Source organism: Piliocolobus tephrosceles, chromosome 8 (assembly GCF_002776525.5).
Source record: "Piliocolobus tephrosceles isolate RC106 chromosome 8, ASM277652v3, whole genome shotgun sequence".
Classification (NCBI taxonomy): domain Eukaryota; kingdom Metazoa; phylum Chordata; class Mammalia; order Primates; family Cercopithecidae; genus Piliocolobus; species Piliocolobus tephrosceles.
Window position 1 is genome coordinate 65,859,276 of NC_045441.1, and position 6,201 is coordinate 65,865,476.

The 6,201-nt window shown below is 36.3% G+C and overlaps 1 pseudogene; it reads left to right on the top strand.

Annotated features, from left to right (window-relative positions):
• Positions 1-2,462: 2,462 nt before the first annotated feature.
• The window catches only part of LOC111545076, a 133,614-nt pseudogene continuing 129,875 nt past the window's right edge, over positions 2,463-6,201 (top strand).

Consider the following 6,201-nt stretch of genomic DNA (forward strand, 5'->3'; position numbering starts at 1 on the left):
TAATGCATTTGTTAGTTTTCTACAAGCAGGATACTCAGAGAAAAAGCATATGTTGATTATGTGTGCGTCATGTTTTCTTCCTTATATTTATTTTTAACTTCCAGATTTTAAAAGTTAAGAGAAAATCTTTTTAAATCAAGAGCAAAATTAATTGAAAGCTGCTTCTCTAGGGAAAGTACTTAAAAATCAGAGAAAGATCTCTAAAAAAATTTTTGGGCCTCAGGAAAAAAAGTCCCATAAATGAATCCCAGCTATTTTATTATTTCAATGTTCATAGCAATTATGTTTTGTCCAATTAGTTCATTTGAACCATGATTTATTTTTTGTTTTTTTCTTGTTTTGGCTTTTGAGATGGAGTTTTGCTCTGTCTCCCGGGCTGGAATGCAGTGGCGCGATCTCGGCTCACTGCAAGCTCCGCCTCCCAGGTTCACGCCATTCTCCTGCTTCAGCCTCCCGAGTAGCTGGGACTATAGCCGCCCGCCACCACGCCCGGCTAATTTTTTGTTTGTATTTTTAGTACAGACGGGATTTCACCGTGTTAGCCAGGATGGCCTCGATCTCCTGACATTGTGATCCACCCGTCTCGGCCTCCCAAAGTGCTGGGATTACAGGCATGAGCCACCGCGCCTGGCCTGAACTACGATTTTTAAGATAGCCATTATACACCAACAAATCTATTTTATATTCTTTTAGTATCATCCTGGTGATCAGCTAAATCAAATACAGACAACTGCTGTGAAATTTTCATAATTTTTTTGAACCTGAATAGCTTTTTCAGTATGACTGTGGACATGTAGACCCTTAATGCATTATTTGAACATAAAAATCACTCTACATCTATATTTACATTTTTCTCAATTTTTCTGAAAATAATTTATTTTTATACAATTATAATAAAGGCTTTCTTCTTTATTAAGTTTTATTTCAGAATTTTACTGAGGAAATTATTTCCAGCACTCTAATAAATGATTTGCTTATAAATAGAAAACTTGTACGGATAGTTTTTCCGTAAGTACTAATTTCACAAAACAAGACAATTGTACTTGAACCTCTGAGAAATGATTCTACTGATCGCATTTCAATATTCAAATGTTTCAATCATGCTTATCATTCCACAAATGTACAAATATTTCACTCAGGCTTATTATTGCCTTCAAACACTAAGTTCTACTAAGGATGTCACTATCTTTGCTTGTTAAGCTTTTATGGCACAGTTAAGCTTCTTAAAAATCCAATTCCTATATGTTAAGTGGTGTATATGAAAAGAGAATGCAGGTCTACTCATTTACATGGTCTTCAGATTTTTTCATTACCTTCATCTTTGTCTTTTCTCCTACTTTCCATAACTGGAACGTATTAAATGCATTCTGTGATGGAGAGACTGTGAGTAGTATTCTCACAACCATTACTCATTTACTTTACATCTTGACACCAGAGATGAAGCTCAGTTCAATATCTGTGGAAATAGATAAAATCTCTCATATTGTTTATGTTCAACTAAGTAAACCCAAAATGTCACCGTGAGAAAATCCATTTTCAGACTGAAGAGCATTTCTCTTTGAAGGAGCAACTAATGACTACTTTTCCTATTCCTTGTCTCCTTCACAGGACAATTATGATGGCACACGATGAAAAACCAGTCCTCTCTAAAATGACATGTGGCATTTAAAAACAAAAATCTCTGTTTTCAGTGCTTGCATAAATCTGATGATTTTCTCCTCTTGAGCAAAGAAACTCTAATGCCTTCCTGGTGTGTTTTGCAGAGCATGGGATCAACATCACACATGGAATATATTTGTGAAGAGACAGACAGAATTATGTCATACCCAGAGGGGAAAATAATCAGATATCAACCCTGCATTTGCTGCATTAATCATATTTTTGTGACTAAGAGAAGTAAGAATAGAGCTGATTATTAGACTCTTGATGACCTCGTTCCCAGTCTCCAGTTTTGATGCAGCAAATATGTTCATCTGTCTGCACATTGGCTTATTGGTAAAGTAAGGATAATCATGCATAATACTTCCTTACTGGCTCAGAGCTTTAGAAAGTGATTTCGCATTTTCTTGTGTTACTTGAAAAACTGTGGGCTATTCAGGTGCTAATGGCTCTCTCTGGCAAAGAAAACTAAGACATACTCTCTTATAATTTCAAGATGATTTTAAGTATATTATTACATTTATATCTAAAGTAAATGGCATCTCATTTTTACATCATAGGAATTAGGGTTATCAGCATTAACAAAATTCAAAATGCAGGAATTAAGGATATTATTATTAGGGAAAAATAACAATATGAAATTTTAAAGGAAGGATTTGGTTTTAGGAAAGATACTGTTACTTCGTACCTGGTAAAAGATAATTCAGTAAATATTTTTGAATATAAATTATCTTCCTGTCCGGAGCCATGAGGCCCGGAGTTAGCCGACCTCTGTTGCTTGATCTCCGCAAAGCGGAGACAAAATGGCGCATTTCCGGGTTCTTCATTATAACCTGTTCCCGTGCGCGCCTAAAACCTTTCCAGCGCGCCTAAACCTTTCCCGTGCGCGCCCAAACCTTTCCCGCGCGCGCCCAAACCTTTCCCGTGCGCGCAAACCTTTTCGCGCCCAGAAAGATATGCAGCCTATGGCGCAGGTGCGATCCCTCCCGGGAAAATTACAAACCCACGGCGCATGCGCAATTGTAATTTGAGAAGACCCGGCCCCCCGTCACCACCCTGGCCCAACCTCTTCCCCTGCCAGCCTATATAAGGCATCGCACCACCATTATTAAAGGAGACTTGATCAGGCTATTTGTCTTGTCTCCATTTCTCGTGTTTTCTAGTCTCCTCCATTCCCACTCCCCCTTTCAGGGTCTGTTCGACTGTCCTGCAGGTCGGGACAGCTTCCAATTGAAAATGGTTGTGATTTGAAATGTCAAATTTCACTAGAAGCCTTTGGGAGAAATTTGAGGTATTGAAGAAGTTAAAATGACCTTGAGTCATTTTACAACCTATGAGATATATTGCTAATATGATAAAGAAAAGTCTATGTGACTATTTTGAACCTTAAAATATTTATATAAAAATGGTAATGAGTGAAAAGAAAAAATTTATTTCTGGAGAATAAACTGAACACTTTAAGCTATAGAATTGTGTTCTGTATTATCTGTGTATCAGTCTTTAATATTGTGCAGGCAACTCAATTTTAATATATAAAATAGTCCGTGTGATGATACTCATGCCCAACAATGTATCAGTTGAATTAGAGTTAAAAGAACTGCACCAATGTTATTAATTTATACTTGTTAATTTAGAATCATGTAAATATGCACATAACTTTTCTGATAAAACTCTAGTTAGAAAAGCCATAGATGGAGAGGAAGACAAGGCTTCCAAATGGAGAATGTCAGTATTCTAAATATCTCATTGCCAACAATTTTGCGTGTCTGTCTATGTCAACTTACAAAGAAGAACGGAATAGAACCAACATTACAAGTAAGGTAAGGTAGAACTGACAGCCATTTCTCCTTTGTTGTTGCCAGAACATTAGTCCTGCTTAGGATACCCATATACTAAAGATTATATTTCAAAATGTATATACCAGAGACATAATTTTGCACAGCTAAACCTATGATGGCAATTTCAGTCATTATACCAATGACTGAAAGATGAGGAAAAATCTACAGGGGGATTTTGGAAAAGACTATATTATTCTCACTGATAACAAGTAAAAGTTGAGGAAAAATAAAAAGTCTTCTCTTTATTGGATTTTTTTTTACACTTGAAATTTTGGCAGTCATTTTGGGAACATAAGTAGAGCAAGCATAAGATAATTAGTCAACACACATGTAGGCAGAGAAAGTCATAGAAAGAACATGAGTCATTGTGATGTAATTTATACACTAAATTAACTGACCATTCTGCCTCTGATCATTTTATAAGCAATATTAAATGTATATATTGTTTAGTTATTTTGTTTGGCTCTTCTCCTACTTGTGTAAGAGACGATACTTGGTATTTAAGGCATGGAAGTGCCTATTTTATAAAATATTATTTCTATCTGAGATGAATTTGAGAGCATTGAGCGTGTGTCATTGGCCCAGGTACTAGTATAATTGTGTTCATCTAAATTTGTGGGACAACTTTTAGCCAATATTGTTGAAATTTAAAGCAAGAGAGGACCTTGGATAACTTTATCCACATTTTATTTTCAACCTCAATATTTTACAAAGAATATGCTGAACTCCAGAAATATTAATTAACTTACTAAATGTAGCCTAGATCTCTGTATTTACAAAAGTTTTATTTAGAGCTATATGTAAAACACTTGTCTTTATTTCTAGTTCAATTTTCTTTCCATTATACTATGCTTTTCCTAAAGCCTAGAAACTAAGTCAATATCTGATTTTAATTATCACCTTAAAAGTCTTGTTATGTAGTTGATTCATCTTTATAAAATCTGTGGTGTTTATGAGCTTTCCAGATTAACTGATGAACTGGGCTCAACTATTGGGTTTGGTGAGTCACTGTCCATGGTACTGTAATAGTAGGGGTGGGGGCACTTTCCAATTATTGTTTGACCCTTACTTTCTGATAGCACTCATAGGTGCATGATATCATCCAAATGCAAAATTTATTCCCTGATTCTTGCCCATTTTAAAAATAACAAATTTACTGTTGTCTTGGAAATTAAGAATCTGAAATTTCCCTTATATCGTCATTAATCTGGCATCAGTTTAGATGAGTTTGTTTTTTTCTTCTTCTTCTTCTTTTCCTTTTTTTTTTCCCCCCTGAGACAGGGTCTCACTCTGTAGCCAACGCTGGAGTGCAGTGGTGCAGTCTTGGCTCACTGCAACCTCTGCCTTCCAGGTTCAAGTGATTCTCCCACCTCAGCCTCCTGAGTAAGTATGTTCTTAATACATTAGCTTCTACACAGTCTTCAGTAAAGGAGTTTTAAAATATAACAGGATAGTATAGCAATGAAACAATTGACTTTTCTTAGAAGACCACAGCACTGATTTAGAACTGGTAAAGTTATAGTTTTTCTTTTTTTTTCAGATAAATATTGGCATCTCGTAGTGACATATCATAACATTATCCAGAATAAGTTATAATGAAGATAGTTTTCTCTGAGGACGGAGAATCTCGGCACAGTTGACTGACTAGTTGGTCATCAAAGAGAACAAGAAATTCCATACAAGTGCTTTCTCTAAAGGGTCTGCAATCAGGCAACAGAGATTTCACCTAAAAAATGTTGACTAGTGTATATTTCCACCTGTGGAAGTTTCCACATGAAACTTGATCATGTGGGACTCTCACTCACTTGTGTGAATAAAGTATTTTATAGGCCTAAGTATTTCCAGAAGAATAGGTCGAGACATGGTTTGAACATTCACAATAAAACCACCCATCTCCTGTCTTTCCCATCTCAATCAGCTGGAATCCAAAGAGCACTGTGTATTTGGAGTAAGACCACCTCTCTTCTGACTTTCTCACCTTACAGTCAAGTAGTCGCCTCATAACTTTGCATGTTCATGACAAATTTTTTTTTTTCTTTTTCTTTCCTTCCCTCAACACTTCCCACTTATCACCTTAATCTGTTTTCAGGTCATTATTTCTTATTTCATCACATTATTATTTCTTGTTTTTGACAATCAATTTCAAAAGCTCAATCTTCCAGTCCATCCATCATTTCCTTGCTCCAAATCAGGAATCTGTTCATTCCTTTATCTCCCATCCATCACTAACATCTAAAAAGCTTCAACAGTTTCCTGGTGTCGGATATTAGCAAAATCCTCCCTATCCGACACTTCTTATTGAGTTTTTATTTTAACTTCCTGTTTTAAGTGGTATATGGCTGTCTTCCACAGCTTCCTCTGCAGCCATTCCAGTGGTGTTTATCCTGTCTCATACACTCATCACAGGCCAGGGCATTCAAGCGAGGTAGTTGTCTTCCTTAATCCTCATTACCACATCCAAAATATTCTCCCTCCTTCCAACTTAGAAACCCAAACTGTGGTTCTCATATATGCATACTGTAATACTCTCTATGTGCATACTGTAATACTCCTCATATGTGCACACTGCAATACTCCTCATCTGTGCACACTGTAATACTCCTCATCTGTGCACACTATAATACTCCTCATCTGTGCACACTATAATGCTCCTCATATGTGCACACTGCAATACTCCTCATATGTGCACACTGTAATACTCCTC